At 49.4% G+C, this 18,544-nt stretch overlaps 1 protein-coding gene and 1 non-coding gene across 2 annotated transcripts in view; both read right to left on the bottom strand.

Moving 5' to 3' along the window:
• LOC132584205 (unconventional myosin-Id) overlaps positions 1-18,544 on the bottom strand; it is a 440,151-nt gene that overhangs the window by 360,292 nt on the left and 61,315 nt on the right. The gene's annotated exons all lie outside the window — the stretch shown is intronic.
• Positions 121-192, bottom strand: TRNAT-GGU (transfer RNA threonine (anticodon GGU)). Its single transcript has one exon. It is a non-coding gene; the product is annotated as a tRNA-Thr (tRNA).

Below are 18,544 nucleotides of genomic sequence, written 5' to 3'. Positions count from 1 at the left end.
GAACCTGGGACCTTCTGCTTCCCAAGCAGATGCTCTGCCACTGAGCCACAGCCCCATTCATGGCTCTCCAGGGTCTCAAGCTGAGGTTTTTCACACCTATTTGCCTGGACCCTTTTTAGTTGGAGATGCCAGGGATTGAACCTGGGACCTTCTGCTTACCAAGCAGATGCTCTACCACTGAGCCACAGCCCCATTCATGGCTCTCCAGGGTCTCAAGCTGAGGTTTTTCACGCCTACTTGCCTGGACCCTTTTTAGTTGGAGATGCCGGGGATTGAACCTGGGACCTTCTGCTTACCAAGCAGATGCTCTACCACTGAGCCACCGTCCCTCCTCAACTCTGTCTTACATGCCCTGTAAAACTTTAGACGATCAGGCAAGACATGGATGTCACTGGGCAGAGAATTCCGTCAGGCTGGGGCCACGGCAGAGAAGGCCCTGGCGCAGGTCAAAGCCAGCTGGATATCTTTTGGGCCGGGGACCACCAGAAGGTTCTTATCCGCTGATCTTAATGCCCTTCAGGGGACATACTGGGAGAGGTGGGGCAGTCCCGACCGTTAAGGGCTTTAAAGGTAAGCACCAAGATCTTGAATATGATCTGAAGAAGAAGGCTGCAGATTTATACCCCGCCCTTCTCTCCGAATCAGAGATTCAGAGCGGCTCACAATCTCCTATATCTTCTCCCCACACAAGAGACACCCTGTGAGGTGGGTGGGGCTGAGAGAAGAAGAAGAAGAAGATGATATTGGATTTATATCCCGCCCTCCACTCCGAAGAGTCTCAGAGCGGCTCACAATCTCCTTTATCTCCCTCCCCCACAACAAACACCCTGTGAGGTGGGTGGGGCCGAGAGGGCTCTTACAGCAGCTCTCACAAGGACAACTCCTACCAGAGCTATGGCTGACCCAAGGCCATGCTAGCAGGTGCAAGTGGAGGAGTGGGGAATCAAACCCGGTTCTCCCAGATAAGAGTCTGCACACAACCACTACACCAAACTGGCTCTCCCACTCTCCCAGCAGCTGCAAGGGGAGGAGTGGGGAATTAAGAGTCTGCACACTTAACCACTACACAACCAGTGCAGTTTGTGCAACACTGGATGTATGTGTGACCTCCATGGGGTTCCCTGTAAGGACCCGTGTGCTGCATCTTGTACCAGTTGGAGCGTCTAGGTCAGAACTCTCAACTGGATCAACATCTGGAGGAGAGGTCCATCGGTGGCTATTAGCCACAGGGTATAGATGGAACTCTGGGGCCGTAATGCTCTGTATTCTTGGTGCTTGGGGGGGCACAGTGGGATGGCTTCTAGTGTCCTGGCCTCACTGATGGATCTCCTCATGGCACCTGGGTTTTTGGCACTGTGTGACACAGAGTGTTGGACTGCATCCAACATGGCTTCTCTTATGTTCTTAGAACTAAAAAGAGGAAGAGTAATACGCCTGCCTTACTCCATCTTTGAAGATCTGCCTAGTGGGTTTTTATCTTGTCCTTCCCCCAAGAAGCTCAGGGTGGCTTACCTGGCTCTCCCTTCCCTGTTTCACCCTCACAACAGCCAGGTGATGCTGCTGGCAGTGTGACTGGCCCAAGGGCAACCGGCGAGCTTCCAAAGCAGCAGTGGGGATTCGAACCTGAGTCTCCCAGAATCTGGTCTAACCGCTACATGTTAGCTGCCAGGTTATCAATGTCTCCAGATGTTCTTACTTGCGTTTTTCTCATGCCTTTTTAAAAGCCATTTTCCTGGACAGACCCAGATATCTCTCTGCCTCTTTTGCTGTTATAGTCACAGCATCAATTATTTCATAACAATCACATCACTATTTCATAACAGACAGATTGCTTTACTGCTCTTCAGTTTAATCCACGCAATCGTCCCGCATGGCAAGCTATTAACTGCTCCATTTTATGAAGGAGAACCCCAAAACTGAGAACCTGTTCTTGGGAGATTACGTGTGTGAACCTTTCTCTCACATCAAACACTCCCCATACATGGAAAGCCAACACGTCCCCGAAAATGCTCATCTAATATTCCTCTCCCTGACAAGTCAGCTTTCTGCATGCGGGGAGCATTTGATGTAAGAACATAAGAGAAGCCATGTTGGATCAGGCCAATGGCCTATCCAGTCCAACACTCTGTGTCACATAAGGACAGAAGAGAAGCCATGTTGGATCAGGCCAATGGCCCATCCAGTCCAACACTCTATGTCACATAAGAACAGAAGAGAAGCCATGTTGGTTCAGGCCAATGGCCCAACCAGTCCAACACTCTGTGTCACATAAGAACATAAGAGAAGCCATGTTGGATCAGGCCAGTGGCCTATCCAGTCCAGCACTCTGTGTCACACAGTGGCCAGAAATTTATTTATTTATTTATTTATTTATTTATTTATATTTATATATATATATACACACACACACACACACACACACTGATGGACCTCTGCTCCATATTTTTATCTAACCTCCTCTTGAAGCTAGCTATGCTTGTGGCCGCCACCACCTCCTGTGGCAGTGAATTCCACATGTTAATCACCCTTTGGGTGAAGAAGTACCTCCTTTTATCCATTCTAACCTGACTGCTCAGCAATTTCATTGAATGCCCACGAGTTCTTGTATTGTGAGAAAGGGAGAAAAGTACTTCTTTCTCTACCTTCTCTATCCCATGCATAATCTTGTAAACCTCTATCATGTCACCCCGCAGTCGACGTTTCTCCAAGCTAAAGAGCCCCAAGCGTTTTAACCTTTCTTCATAGGGAAAGTGTTCCAAACCTGTAATCACTCTAGTTGCCCTTTTCTGCACTTTTTCCAATGCTATAATAAAAATTCATTTCCTGACCTACACAGTGTGGTTAGAACAGCACTGTGCCGTTAAGGCTGCAAAAGATTGCATTTGGTTACTCTCCTTCCGCAATCAAAGAACCATCTAAAAAAAAATATTTTGTAAATGAGAAGAGAGGGGGGGGGTTCCTTTAAAAAAATGCAAAAGTAAATGTTTTAAATTTGAAAAAAAAATGCAAAAGAACTTGGACAAGTGCCTAGATGTACGCTAGTGAAGAAAAAACATTTTCTGGATTTATTCTAGAAGCTCCCTCCTCCCCATCCCACCCCACCAAAGTCTGGGTCCGCACTAAGCAACAAGGACCTGCCTATAGCCACCCACCGTTCCTCTGAAGACGAGTTTTTGAACTCAGGGCTCACTCTCCCATACTAGGTATCACACCACGCCAGCATGCCCTCTGTCCCGTTTTGCCCTGCTCCACCGTTGCACTGTGGGCATCAAGTCAGATCCATGGACTATTTCCACCTGCTCCATAATCCCATGTCGTGAATCATGGCTGCCTGGTGATTCCACCAATTACCAGCATTCAGCCACTAAGTAAAACACCCCAGGGGCTCAATGCTACCCCACAGCTGGGATTCAGGAACCAAAAACCCCGGCTTTTTTTTTTTCAACAGAACAAAAGGATTGTAATGTGCATGCATTTGTATCTTCTGTTCCCCCTCCTGCACATTTTTAAAAAGTTATATATGGCCGGGGGTGGGATTCTAGCAGGAGCTCCTTAGCATATTAGGCCACACACTCCTGATGTAGCCAATCCTCCAAGAGCTTACAAAAAAAGAGCCTTGTAAGCTCTTGGAGGATTGGCTCCATCGGGGGTGTGTGGCCTAATATGCAAAGGAACCCCTGCTAGAATTCTATCTCTGGACCCTGTACTAAGAGCTTTGTAAGCTCTTGGAGGATTGGCTCCATCGGGGGTGTGTGGCCTAATATGCAAAGGAACCCCTGCTAGAATTCTATCTCTTGACCCTGTACTAAGAGCCCTGTAAGCTCTTGGAGGATTGGCTCCATCGGGGGTGTGTGGCCTAATATGCAAAGGAACCCCTGCTAGAATTCTATCTCTTGACCCTGTACTAAGAGCCCTGTAAGCTCTTGGAGGATTGGATCCATCGGGGGTGTGTGGCCTAATATGCAAAGGAACCCCTGCTAGAATTCTATCTCTGGACCCTGTACTAAGAGCCCTGTAAGCTCTTGGAGGATTGGCTCCATCGGGGGTGTGTGGCCTAATATGCAAAGGAACCCCTGCTAGAATTCTATCTCTGGACCCTGTACTAAGAGCCCTGTAAGCTCTTGGAGGATTGGCTACATCAGGAGTGTGTGGCCTAATATGCAAAGGACCCCTGCTAGAATTCTATCTCTGGACCCTGTACTAAGAGCCCTGTAAGCTTTTGGGGGATTGGCTCCATCAGGGGTGTGTGGCCTAATATGCAAAGGAACCCCTGCTAGAATTCTATCTCTGGACCCTCTACTAAGAGCCCTGTAAGCTCTTGGAGGATTGGCTACATCAGGGGTGTGTGGCCTAAGATGGAAAGGAACCCCTGCTAGAATTCTATCTCTGGCCCCTCTACTAAGAGCCCTGTAAGCTCTTGGAGGATTGGCTACATCAGGAGTGTGTGGCCTAATATGCAAAGGAACCCCTGCTAGAATTCTATCTCTGGATCCTGTACTAAGAGCGCTGTAAGCTCTTGGAGGATTGGCTACATCAGGGGGTGTGGCCTAATACGCAAAGGGGGCTCCTGCTAGAATCCCACCCCTGTATATGGCCATCATGGCCTTTTAGCTTCAATTAACACCAGGTGACAGGGTTGCCAACCTCCAGGTGGCATCTGGTTATCTCCCACCATTACAATTGATCTCCAGATTACCAAGGTCGTTTCCCCTGCACAAAATGGCTGCTTTGGAGAGTGGACTCTACGGCATTATGCTCTGCTGAGGCTCCTCCCCAAACTCCACCCCCAGGCTCCTCCCCCCAAATCCCCAGGGGTTTCCAAACCCAGAGCTGCATGGTGACCTTTTCCCACGAGCGCGCCCCCTCACAGAGTGAGAGCTGGCATTTGCAAACAGCCTGAAAAGCCACTAAAAACTAAATGTAGCTGTAAGAAACGATAACTGCTGCCTTTTGCTACACAAGGGCTCATGCATGGCTGTTGCAGAAATCAAGTTTCACCTTTGCGACCAGGTTTTTAAACTGAATGGGAAAAACACCTCCACGTGAAAATAGGAACTATTCGTCCTGCAGCTGCACTTGGGAATGGAAGCCTCATGATCCTCTTCACATATAAAGCTAGAAAAACCTGTTGTCTAAATAAACTGTACACTTTGAGCCATTCACAGAACCTCTTGGGGGGAATTTGCACCTGAATTTAAACTGTTATTATGTCACCTCTCATGTTGAGTAAGCTATCAAATCAGAAGAGTTTCCGGCTCAACATTAGGAAGAAGTTCCTGACCATTAGAGCAGTTCCTCATTGGAACAGGCTTCCTCGGGAGGTGGTGGTCTCTCCTTCCTTGGAGGTTTTTAAACAGAGGCTAGATGGCCATCTGACAGCAATGAGGATCCTGTGAATTTGGGGGGAGATATTTGTGAATTTCCTGCATTGTGCAGGGGGTTGGACTAGATGACCCTGGAGGTCCCTTCCAACTCTATGATTCTATGAGCAACTTGGTGACTTTGTCCCCAGAGCTGCGGCCAAAGGAGGGACTCGAACACAGACCTTCTCAGGTCAAGACTAAGGGTTGCTAGTAATGCTCATTTAGACCTGAGAGTCATTACTGGATAGGGAGAAAAAATACAGCAGGAGTTGCTTTAAGATCAAACTTACATTCTCGTCAACATAGGGCCTAAGGTTTTGCATTTGACCTGTACTGTTTCTTGCAATACAGGTCAAATGCAAAACCTAATTGAACCATTAACTTCAGAATGCAGCGACCCTCTTTCTGCAGCGCTCTGATGTCCCCTGCCTCTGCACATCTCTGTTCTGCACAAAACGGTTCATGAACAGCGGTGCAAAATGCTGACAAGACGTGGCGCACGCCGGCTTTCCCCTGCTCACTTTTCCATTTATTTTTGGACTGCTTGGCAGGCAATCAATCTGGAGAGATAAACGCTTCCCCTCCAAAGCTGTTAATTAGCCTGCATAAATCACTGCCGTTAATGGCGTCGGCTGCTGCCTCCAACATGTGTGGGGTCACCTTCTACGCAGAGGACGGAGCCCTTTGCCACAAACCTCAGGCTGCTCACTTGGGTGCTGGAGCAGGGCCGGAGGAAAGCTCCGCCGCTAATGGAAGAGGCAAAGCGGCTTTGACATTTACATCCGCATCGACATCTTCTGGAAAAATATTCTTAATGTGCTTTCAACTCCTGGCTTCTTGTGGAAAGTTGCAAGCTGTGTGTGTGTGTGGAGAGTGTATGTGTACTTATGTCTGCTCCCTTTTTGTCTTGCATCCCCCTCCCCCAGTTTTGTTCCTCAATGTTCATTAGAAAAGTTATTAGAGCAAGAATATGGGGGGAGAATTATTGCTGGGGTAAGCTGGAAGGGAGAGAAGAATACGCAGGTCTCAACCAGGTTAGGGATATGCCGCTGGTAGACTCAGGCCCTGATCCAGGGCCCCCCAGACTTCCCACCTAGCCCCCATCAGCCCTATAGGTCCTGCTTCTTGTATGCACATCAGTTGCCTTCCTCCCAAAAAAGCCAAGGTGCAAGCAAAGAATGCTTTAACCCCTTCCTTCCCACTGTAAACTATCACAGATACATTCACAAAGGCCTCCTGTTACTATACATCTCAGCAGGTAGAGGCAAAGGACTCCTTAACCCAGGGGTGTCAAACATGAAGTCTGGGGGCTGAAGCAGGCCCTCGGAGGGCTCCTATCAGGCCCCCGAGCAACTGGCTATCTGCTTCCTTCTCCCTCTCTCTGGCTTCCTTCTGAGCAACAGCTTGCTTTGCAAGGCTTGCTCAATTGCACAGGCGCTACAGAGCAAAACCTCTATTTTCTCCATTGGCTGAGGGAGGAAGGGGAGGAGGCAGAGCTTATTTTTCCAGGCTCTCTCAATCGCACAGCAGAGCTACTCAGCCAAGCTTCCCTTCTATTGGCTGAGGCTCCCCCTAGTCCCCTAACCCCGGGGAAGGAAGTTTATATCTCTGCTACCTAATCTGAAGTAAATACACACATGGCCCAGCCGGACATGGCCCGGCCAGACACGACATGGCCCAGCCCAACAAGGTCTCGTTTATGTCAGATCTGGCCCTCATAACAGATGAGTTTGACCCCCCTGCCTTAACCTGTCATGCCTACCAAAAAGCACAAGCAAGAACACAGACTCAGGAACAGTTGGATGTTTCCTCTTCTGCCAAAACACAAAGGATTGAGCATCCCAAAGGCACTATCGTGGGCTGGAGGTTCCGGAGCCCTTTGCTTGTATCTTAGCACAGATAGGAATACGGTCTAAAGACAGAGCCAATGCTGATGGGCCTTCAGCCCTTGCTTGATTCTAAACACCTGAAAAGACCTGAAGCTTTCTTATCCGGGGTTCATTTAGCCTAGTGTGGTACCTGCAGCAACCCCGAGTGGCTGGCTCTCCAAGGCCTCAGGCAGGCTTCACTTCTGAGATCTCAGGGACTGACCCCTCTGCACCAGGGGTGGGATTCTAGCAGGAGCTCCTTTGCATATTAGGCCACACCTCCCTGATGTGGCCAATCTTCCTGGAGCTTCCAGCAGACCCTGTACTAAGAGCCTTGTAAGCTCTTGGAGGATTGGCTACATCATGGAGGTGTGGCCTAATAGGGAAAGGAGCTCCTGCTAGAATTCCACCCCTGCTCTGCACACAAAGCACATGTTTTTGACTGAGGCGCTCCCCAGAACAGGGCTAGTTCCACATGTGGGGGGCCCTTGGACAGACAAATACCTGCATGCTCCCCCCCATATCCACGCATCCTTCTCCTGATTGCAAGCCCTCCTGCCACCCATGTTTAATTGCCTTCGCCACCTGCATGTCCTTTTCCCAACAGTACCAGCCAATTCACATGGCTGGGAGTTCTACAGGCCAATGCCTGCCACCCAAAGTGCTCCCATTGAGCACTACCCACACTGGGCAGTTAGGAGCGGGGGTACAGACAAGCTTCTCGTTGGCCTTTGGTAATACTGACCCGATATGGTTTGTCCTCAGAGAGATCTCCAGCTCCCGAAGAACCTGGGTGGACTCTTGAACCCGCCTCTTAAACTGTGAGAAGAAACCAAAAAAGCAAACCACCTCAGAGGCTGAAAAATCAATATGGAACCGACAGTTCTTAACAAACTTTCTTAACTTGTAATGAACTGGCCACATTCTGTGCTTTTGAATGGCCACATCTCCTCGCACTAAACACTGTAACGGTGTTAATGTATCAATTTATTATTATTATTATTATTATTATTATTATTATTATTATTATTATTATTATTGAAACGGTGGAGGACAGGAGGTGGGGAGCCGACAATTTCTGCACTGCTGCTTTCCCTATTTTATTGCAGGGAAGGAGGGAAGCAGGAAATCCAATCTGGATCAGAGAAGCTGCCTGCTTACCACATGGATACCCACAGCGTTTTTGGAACAGGAATGAGATTCCGGCTGGCTTGGCATCAGGGGGTGTGGCCTAATATGCAAATGAGTTCCTGCTGGGCTTTTTCTACAAAAAAACCCCCCTTGTACGCATTCAAGCCCATGTGTATTATTCTCAACTGAAGGTGCTGGGGGGGGGGGAAATCATTTTTTAAAAAACAACTTGGGTGCTGCTTCACTTCTACCCAAGTTCCAAAAACAGAATGAGTCAGCGCCATCTGTGGCACAAGAAGCAGACTCCTGGAACCAGTTCAACAAATTACGCAGCCGGACAAGAGCCCGTTTGTACAGCCCTCTCTTCGTGGCCAGCAAGGTGCTACCGCTTTGCGTCCAGCATACCTGGATCGTTGACCGCAGGCCCGAAATCATGGCTCTGCAAACTGCTGGCTCAGGCCCCGTTCTTCAAGGCCTGCAGGACTGTACCAAATTGCAGCTTGCGCTACACGCTGCAAAATTTTGCATGCCGCTGCAAATCGATGACCGGGTGCCAAATTGCAATTTCTCCTCAGAGCGCACCGCCCAGTAAGAGCACAGGGGGAAATAAAAACCCTACACCGAGAGCAGTTGTGTGTGGTTTGGACTCAGTGACATTTGTATTATTGTCTCCTGTTGGCAAAACAGAAATCAATATTCAGGAGGGGAAGGATGGCAGGGAAACAGAAGGAAAAAGATGCATTTTGCATCCAATCTCATGTCAGCCATGAGTCAAAGGAGTTGCTGAGCCATGTGAGTTTGCCTTTATTTAGAAGCAATCGGTTGGGTCTAAACCTGATTTTCTATCAGTGTGTGTGGGGGGGTGTAATTTCTGCTGATTCTTCCCACTGCAGGCCCCCCCCCCCATATTGTACCGTTCCTGGGTCTCCTCATCACTTGAGGGGAGGGGTTTGACAGCAGCGGGAATAAATAAAGCGATGTTCTGCAAAGAAACAACGTTCATGGCCCTCCTGATCCAACCCAACATACCCTATGTATGATGCCCATAGTTAAGTAGAAATTTTCAGTGGGAGGGGGTGGAGATAACAAGAAACAGGCAGCAAGGAAAAGCTAACTATGGAGTCAAGATTGTCTAATTAGAAGTTACCTTTCCAGTCAATCCACCTGTGTCTAGATAGCTCTTCAGTTTCTGGATGTAGGCAGAAGGTGGGTTCTTAACTTGGAACCTTTCCTATAGGTAGAAACAGATGATGGGTAAAAGGGAAGAATAGCACAGTTTTTATCAGATGAAGGAGCAATACTTAAGAGCAAATGTTTTGAGTGCTCTCTCTCTCTCTCTCTCTCACACACACACACACACATGCACGCGCACATAGAGGACAGGGCTGTCTCACTCTTGCTCGTGGCTTTTCGTGTTTTAACAATTTATTAATAACACACGGTTACAATATTTAATTATCTTTTTCTTATACTAAACCATATGATATTTCACCCCCCCTCCCTCCAATATTGACTTCCCCGAAGTTATAAATTTTGAATTCAATTCTAAAGGTACCACTAATCTATCAAAATATAATACTTTCAGTTACTACTAAAAAATTGTCCAATATCTTTTTATGTTCCACTCTTTCTCCATATATCCTTTGAATTTCTTCCACTCCTTTTTGAAAAAGTCTAAGTCATAGTCTCTTAAAGTTTTAGTTAATTTGTCCATTTCACTCCGCGATACAACTTTCACAATCCAGTCCCATTTCTCTGGTATTTTTCCTTGTTTCCAAAGCTGCGCATACAATGTCCTAGCAGCTGAGAGCAAGTACCAAATTAAAGTCCTGTCTTCCACACTTGCTTGTGGCTTTTCAACCTCACACCTGTCCTGATTGATAACATTTGCATGAAGACAGGCTCTCAACAGGTGATGAAAGTTAACAACACAAGGGCATGAAAAGCGCTGGTGTCTCTGACTTTAAATGAGGAATGGTGCATTGATTGGAGGGGGGGGGGGGGTTTCAAAGAGCTGCTGGATCAGACCAGTGGTCCATCTAGTCCAGTATCCTATTTCACAAAGAGGTGGACTGGTTGCGCTGGAAGGCCAACAACAGGGCACAGAGACCGAGACCAATTTCGCACTAGAGCTTTAATCCTGGTTTAACTCTGACCGTTTTCGCACACAGCTCACCTCGCAGTCACAATCCTGTTCCCTCCGCAGCGTCTGTCGGATTTCCCACCATCTGCGCCGGAGTTACAGGAAGTGCCGCAGCTTTTGCTGAGAGCCAGTTTGGTGTAGTGGTTAAGTGTGCAGACTCTTATCTGGGAGAACCGGGTTTGATTCCCCACTCCTCCACTTGCACCTGCTGGAATGGCCTTGGGTCAGCCATAGCTCTGGCAGAGGTTGTCCTTGAAAGGGCAGCTGCTGTGAGAGCCCTCTCTAGCCCCACCCACCTCACAGGGTGTCTGTTGTGGGGGAGGAAGGGAAAGGAGATTGTGAGCCGCTCTGAGACTCTTCGGAGTGGAGGGCGGGATATAAATCCAATATCTTCTTCATCTTCTTTTGCATAGCAAACGTAAACTGGGTTTTAGCGGTTTACGTTTGCTACGCAAAAGCTGCGGCACTTCCTGTAACTTCGGCGCAGATGGTGGGAAATCCGACCAGACGCTGCGGAGGGAACAGGATTGTGACTGCGAGGTGAGCTGTGTGCGAAAACGGTTTCTGTCTCCAAACTGACTTTCTACACTAAAACCATAGAATCACAGAGTCATAAAGTTGGTTTCTCTGATTCTAGTGTAGAAAGTCAGTCTGGGGACAGAGTTAAACCAGGATTAAGGCTCTAGTGCGAAATTGGTCTCAGACTATCCCCTGATGTTGCCTTCTGGCTCTGACGTTCATAAGTTTGTTGCTTCTGGATCTATCACTGTGGTTAGTAGCCACTGGTAGACTCAGGGCTTTTTTTGTACCAGAAACTCCTTTTGCATATTTGGCCACACACCCCTGATGTAGCCAATCCTCCAAGAGCTTACAGTAGGCCCTGTAAGGAGAGCTCTATAAGCTTCAGGAAGATTGGCTACATCAGGGGTGTGTGGCCTGATATACACAGAAGCTCCATGCTACAAAAAAAGCCCTGGGTAGACCTATCCTCCATGAATCTGTCTAATCCTCTCCTAAAGCCTTTAGGTGTTATTAGATTGGAATAATTTCTGTCCTGTATCATATATAGTAATGCTGGTCCTGTGATTTTAGGGGGAGGTGTTTGTGAATTTCCTGCATTCTGCAGGGAGTTGGACTCGATGACCCTGGGAATCCCTTCCAACTCTATGATTCTATGAAACCTTCATTTCTTCATCAAGATTCTGGTAAAGGGGAGGCTTCAGTATGCCAAGCATATCTATTTGATAAAACAAATGATCTAGCCCAGGGGTGGCCAAACTTGCACAACGCAGGAGCCACTTAGAATGAACGTCAGATGTTCGAGAGCTCCAAGACATGGATGTCAGATGTTCTGAGGGAAGGAAGGAAAATAGATGGGGGAGGGACAGTGAGGTGGAAAGGAAGCAACTTCAACTTTAGTGCATTTGGCTTGCCTTGCCTTGGAGAAGTGATTTAAAGAGAGAAATGCCTTCTCCAAGCTGGCTGATGGGGTAGTGGGGGCTTCAAGAGCCACACAATATGTGTGGAAGAGTCGCACGTGGCTCCCGAGCCACAGTTTGGCCACCCCTGAGCTAGCCCTTTGCGATTTCGTTTTCAGCCTCAGCATGGCACAGAAACGGCTTCAGTCTCCTTATCCTCTTTGCTCATCTGCTGATTAAAAGAGTGCAACCCTGTTAGCTCTCCTAGAGTCGTCAACGGCGTACGATATAATCAACCACAGTATCTGTGTGAGCGGCCTAACCCGGATGGGTGCAGGAGAAACCTTTTGTGCTGGTGCTGAAGGGGAGGGATCCAGAGCTGCTGGCATTTCAACCGGGAAGCTCTGCTACCCCGTGAGGGGACATGCTGAGCCTGCAAATATGATCTCATTTCATGGGCTATGAGCTTTAGAGAGGGCCTCACTCAGGCAAACTCTTGAGATTCTTTGGGGGAAGAATTCCCAGGAATCTTTGGAAGAAGAAGAAGATATTGGATTTATATCCCGCCCTCCACTCCAAAGAGTCTCAGAGCGGCTCACAATCTCCTTTCCCTTCCTCCCCCACAACAGACACCCTGTGAGGTAGATGAAGATATTGGATTTATATCCCACCCTCCACTCCAAAGAGTCTCGGAGCGGCTCACAATCTCCTTTCCCTTCCTCCCCCACAACACACCCTGTGAGGTCGATGAAGATATTGGATTTATATCCCGCCCTCCACTCCGAAGAGTCTCAGAGCGGCTCACAATCTCCTTTACCTTCCTCCTCCACAACAGACACCCTGTGAGGTGGGCGGGGCTGGAGAGGGCTCACACAGCAGCTGCCCTTTCAAGGACAACCTCTGCCAGAGCTACGGCTGACCCAAGGCCATGCTAGCAGGTGCAAGTGGAGGAGTGGGGAATCAAACCCGGTTCTCCCAGATAAGAGTCCGCACGCTTAACCACTACACCAAACTTTCTCTCTTTGGAGAAAGAGCCATGCCAGGTAACCCTCAGGTTCAGAGGGCAGCCATGTTGGTTTGCAGGCTCCACTCTAGGGTTGCCAATTCCCAGGTGGGAGGGGGTGATCCATCAGTTTGGAGGTCCTCCCCCTGCTTCAGGGTCATCAGAAAGAGGGGGGGCAATGTCTGCTGGGCACTCCATTATTTTCTATGGAGTCCCATTCTCATACACTAGGACAGGAAAAGCTCGGAGGTGACAAGAATAGGAAGAGGAAAAGAGGAAATGGACTTAATAAGGCCTAGAAGAGGAAGAAGACTAAAGAGCGGCTGTATTATTTGAAAGCGAGAAGGCCTCAATATGGACCGAAATAAGGACATTTAGACTGAAAGGACCGAGCAAGAATACTTAGTAAAAGGGGATAGAGGTTTAGATGTATACTTTGTATGAGAAAAAGGATAAGCTTGATGTAAAGGATCAAAATAATAAACATATTTAAAAAGGAAAAAAAAAGAGACCCATTCTCATAGAGTGTAATGGAGAATTGGTCTGAGGGTATCTGGGGCTCTGGGGGGGGGGCTGTTTTTTTGAGATAGAGGCACCAAATTTGCAGCATAGCATGCACTGCCTCTCCCCCAAAAGATCCCCCAAGTTTCAAAAAAGATTGGACCAGGGGTCCAATTCTATGAGCTCCAAAATAAGGTGCCCCCATCCTTCATTATTTCCAATGGAGGGGAGGCATTTCAAAGGTTTGTGGTCCCTTTCAATGTGATGGGCGCCACTCCAAAGGGAGTTCAATTATGCTTGTCACAACCTTGCTCCTGGCTCCACCCCCAATATGTTCTGGCTCGTCCCACAAAGTCCCCAGATGTTTCTTGAATTGGACTTGGCAACCCTATTCCACTCCAGTAGCATGTGAGAAACCAACAAGGACTCCAGAGGTTACACCCTGAAACCCCTGAACAAAGCTTGAGTCCAGTTGCCCCTTTAAGACCAACCAATGAGCCCTGATAGGATCTGAACTTCATTTGTGACACAGCACAGGCCTTACATGAGGACTCTACCGCTTTTACACAGGGGTGCTTTCATCTGAAACAGTTCCAATGTAATTTAAAAAAAAATCAACACTAGAGAATGGTCTCTAGAACTAGCACAAACAACAAAATTGTGCAGCATCGAACGACGGCAGAAAGGATTGTCGTCTTTGTTAGTTTTCTACGAGCAGCTTAACACGGGCGCTCTTCTCACTGTGATGTGGCACATTTGGGGCGGGGTGGGGAGGCTCCCACAAAAAGCACCCTGAGTGAAACCGAAACGGTGCCAGCCCACAGCCTGATGGGCCTCCACATCCGGAAATGTTAACAAGATTTCCTGCAGATTGGCTGAAATGACAGTTGCCTTAATTGATGAAGGAAATCTGCTTCACTCTTTCCTGGGGTCTTGGCTGGGACGTTTTGAGGCCAGGAGAGATAACACACCTGCGCAGCTCCAGTTGGATGGGTATTGTGCGGGAGAACTTCTGGGCGAATGGCCCCGAGCAAGACAGAGCTGTGTATCTGGGTCCTGGCACCTCAAATAAACCACCTCTGTGACCTAGGGATGCCAGCCTCCAGATAGGACGTAGGGATCCCCCAGAACTACAGGCCTCAGATATCAATTCCCCTGGAGAAAATGGAGGAGGAGGAGATGATGATGATGATGAAGAAGAAGAAGAAGATGATGATATTGGATTTATATCCTGCCCTTTCACTCTGAATCTCTGAGTCACAGAGTGGCCATAATCTCCCTTATCTTCCTCCCCAACAACAACCCCATCAGGTAGGTGGGGCTGAGAGAGCTCTCCCAGAAGCTGCCCTTTCAAGGATAACTTTGTGAGGCTAAGGCTGACCAAAGGCCATTCCAGCATCTGCAAGTGAAATGGGGAATCAAACCCGGTTCTCCCAGATAAGAGTCCACGCACTTCACCACTACACCAAAGTGGAGGGTGGATTCTATGGCATTGCAACCCACTTAGGTCCCTGTCCTCCATGTGCTCCTTCCTCAAATCTTCAGGACTTTCCCAGCCTGGATTCTGCAACCCTATGTCCCCATCCCCTGCTGGTGGCTGGGTTGCGGGGAACCTGACAACACCACCCTACCCTACTACCCCCTCTCAGGGTAGGGCTTCTCCTCTCCTCTCGGAGAGCCAGTCTGGTTAAGTACGTGGACTCTTTATCTGGGAGAACCGGGTTTGATTCCCCACTCCTCCACTTGCAGCTGCTGGAATGGCCTTGGGTCAGCCAGAACTCTCTTATCTGGGAGAACCGGGTTGGATTCCCCACTCCTCCACTTGCAGCTGCTGGAATGGCCTTGGGTCAGCCAGAACTCTCTTATCTGGGAGAACCGGGTTGGATTCCCCACTCCTCCACTTGCAGCTGCTGGAATGGCCTTGGGTCAGACAGAGCTCTCTTATCTGGGAGAACCGGGTTGGATTCCCCAATCCTCTACTTGCAGCTGCTAGAATGGCCTTGGGTCAGCCAGAACTCTCTTATCTGGGAGAACCGGGTTGGATTCCCCACTCCTCCACTTGCAGCTGCTGGAATGGCCTTGGATCAGCCAGAACTCTCTTATCTGGGAGAACCGGGTTTGATTCCCCACTCCTCCACTTGCAGCTGCTGGAATGGCCTGGGGTCAGCCAGAGCTCTCTTATCTGGGAGTACCGGGTTTGATTCCCCACTCTTCCACTTGCAGCTGCTGGAATGGCCTTGGGTCAGCCAGAACTCTCTTATCTGGGAGAACCGGGTTTGATTCCCCACTCCTCCACTTGCAGCTGCTGGAATGGCCTTGGGTCAGACAGAGCTCTCTTATCTGGGAGAACCGGGTTGGATTCCCCACTCCTCCACTTGCAGCTGCTGGAATGGCCTTGGGTCAGCCAGAACTTCTTATCTGGGAGAACCGGGTTGGATTCCCCACTCCTCCACTTGCAGCTGCTGGAATGGCCTTGGGTCAGCCAGAGCTCTCTTATCTGGGAGAACCGGGTTGGATTCCCCACTCCTCCACTTGCAGCTGCTGGAATGGCCTTGGGTCAGCCAGAACTCTCTTATCTGGGAGAACCGGGTTTGATTCCCCACTCCTCCACTTGCAGCTGCTGGAATGGCCTTGGGTCAGACAGAGCTCTCTTATCTGGGAGAACCGGGTTGGATTCCTCACTCCTCCACTTGCAGCTGCTGGAATGGCCTTGGGGTCAGCCAGAACTCTCTTATCTGGGAGAACCGGGTTGATTCCCCACTCCTCCACTTGCAGCTGCTGGAATGGCCTTGGGTCAGCCAGAACTCTCTTATCTGGGAGAACCGGGTTGGATTCCCCACTCCTCCACTTGCAGCTGCTGCAATGGCCTTGGGTCAGCCAGAACTCTCTTATCTGGGAGAACCGGGTTGGATTCCCCACTCCTCCACTTGCAGCTGCTGGAATGGCCTGGGGTCAGCCAGAGCTCCCATAGGAGTTGTTCTTGAAGGGGCAGCTGCTGGGAGAGCTCTCTCAGCCTCACCCACCTCACAGGGTGTCTCTCGTGGGGGAGGGGGGGAGAAGATAAAGGAGATTGTAAGCCGCTCTGAATTTCTGAAGCAGAGAGAAGCGCAGGGTATAAATCTGCAATTCTTCCTCTGTAATTCTTCCGATTCTTGCGGCCATCTCCTCCTACAGGCACTCCCCGTTTCCCACTCCAGCTTCCACTCATTCCGTCGTCCTCCATAGACACATTCTCACATTTACACTGATGCATTTAGATCTTAACAAACCAAACACCTGCAGGAGGAAATTCAAATCACTCCCCACTTCCTACGCAAGCCCTGCTCCCTTCGCAGAGCTGACTCGTCCCCACCCATCTCTTGCTGGCGTTTGCTTTGACACCAGCACACCCCCTTCGCAAGGCCCGGAGGCCGATCTGTTTCCACTTCCACTCTGGGCAAGGAGTCAGGGAAGGAGGCCGCTGCCCTCTCCTTCCCCACAGGCCGTGCGCTCAGGGAACACCTTCTGAGCTCCAAAGGGGTCTGTTTCAGACGCAGCAGCTCTTGCAGCAGAGCCGTCGAAATAGATCTGTCAAGGGGCTGCTGAGAGTCCCTTGCAGACATTTGCGTGCCGCACAGTGAGTCACTCCTCTCCCCTTTCTTTCCGTCTTCTCAGCATCATTCACAAGTCGGTTCCTTTATTAGCTGAGAAATATATAGCTTCACAGTCTTTTTTTTTTTTTTGCACACGTCTCTCTGGCAGCAGCTCATACGGCGAAGTGACCCCGTCTTCCAACAGCTTGTTCGCAGATCCTTCAGTGGCGGGGGCGGGTGGGGGCGGTAGCTGCCTCGCTGTTTCTCTCAGGCCGCTATTTTTTATCGAGCTGAAGGTGGCAGCTTTGAAAGACATACCGCCCTTTGCAAGCCTTTTGCACCTCACCGTCACCTCCGACGAAGAGCTTTTGCAGGGTTTTTTTTTTTTTTTTTTGCATTGACCTGATGCGACAGCCAATGCCCAGGATGCTGACATCTCTCTCAAATGACTTTTTGCTCTCTGCAAAACCGCACCTGGGTGTGAAGCAACTTACCTGAAAGCAGAAACTGGCAGGGCTCCCCCCCACCACACCCGCACACAGTGAATCTGGCTTACACCCACCTTCGTGCCACAAACACCCTGCCTCCAAACTCTATACTGGTTTAGCCTTCAGTTTTCTCAACTCAATTCAGACTGCCTCTGAATGTAGAGGTTCTCCCCAGCCACCATGGTGTAGTCCCTGATAGACCTCTCCTCCATGAATCTAATTCGCTACACATGTGTATATCATTATAACCCCAGGCTGCAAATCCCACATTTGAATCACTCTCTGTGTAAAATAGTATTTCCTTTTGCCCATCCTGAACATACTGCCCATCATTTAATGCTTAAGTTCTAGCATTTGGGGAGAGGGAGAAAAAGTTCTCGTTGTCAACTGTCTCAACCTCATGCATAATTGTATAAAACTCTGTCATGTCAGTCCCCCCTTAGTTATGTCCTTTTCTAACGGAAAAGTCCCAGACTCTTCAGCCTTTCCTCATTGGGAAGGTGCTCCAGCCCCCTCCAAATGTTCCCTGGTGATCTGAACACACAATGCCACACACAACACTCGCTCTCGCTGGTATTTTTTGTATTTGTGCAGATGTGTGTCGGTACCTGAAAGTCATGCTGAACTCTGGTGACTGACCCCAACTAGGGCACAGAGGATATTCAGAGACAGGCCCATAGGTATGGGGGGGACCCAGGGGGGGGGAGGCCACTCTATTTAACCCCCTCTTCCCTCTATAGGGCCCCTCCATTGGAAAGAGAGAGGACCAACAGCGAAGGGGGAGGAGAGAGAGAGAGTGACCAGGGAAGAGAGTGAGCAAAAGAGCGACAGCGAGAGAGCAAGCGAGAGAGAGAGAGAGAGAGCGGCAGCGAGAGAGTAACAGTGAGAATGACAGCAAGGGAGGGGAGTGACAGAAAGAAAGCTGGGGCCAGGCGGCTGACCGCTGGAAGGAAGACGCAACCAAGCCCCACGGTCCCCCCACCATTTTTTTTATTTCCCGGGCCCCATCCACCAAAATTTTCGGGCTATGGGCCTGTTCAGAGAGGTGCCGAAAGCC

The sequence above is a fragment of the Heteronotia binoei genome, chromosome 15, assembly GCF_032191835.1.
Source record: "Heteronotia binoei isolate CCM8104 ecotype False Entrance Well chromosome 15, APGP_CSIRO_Hbin_v1, whole genome shotgun sequence".
Lineage (NCBI taxonomy): Eukaryota > Metazoa > Chordata > Lepidosauria > Squamata > Gekkonidae > Heteronotia > Heteronotia binoei.
The sequence above is the reverse complement of the archived record's forward strand: the minus strand, read 5'-3'. Positions and strand labels throughout refer to the sequence as shown.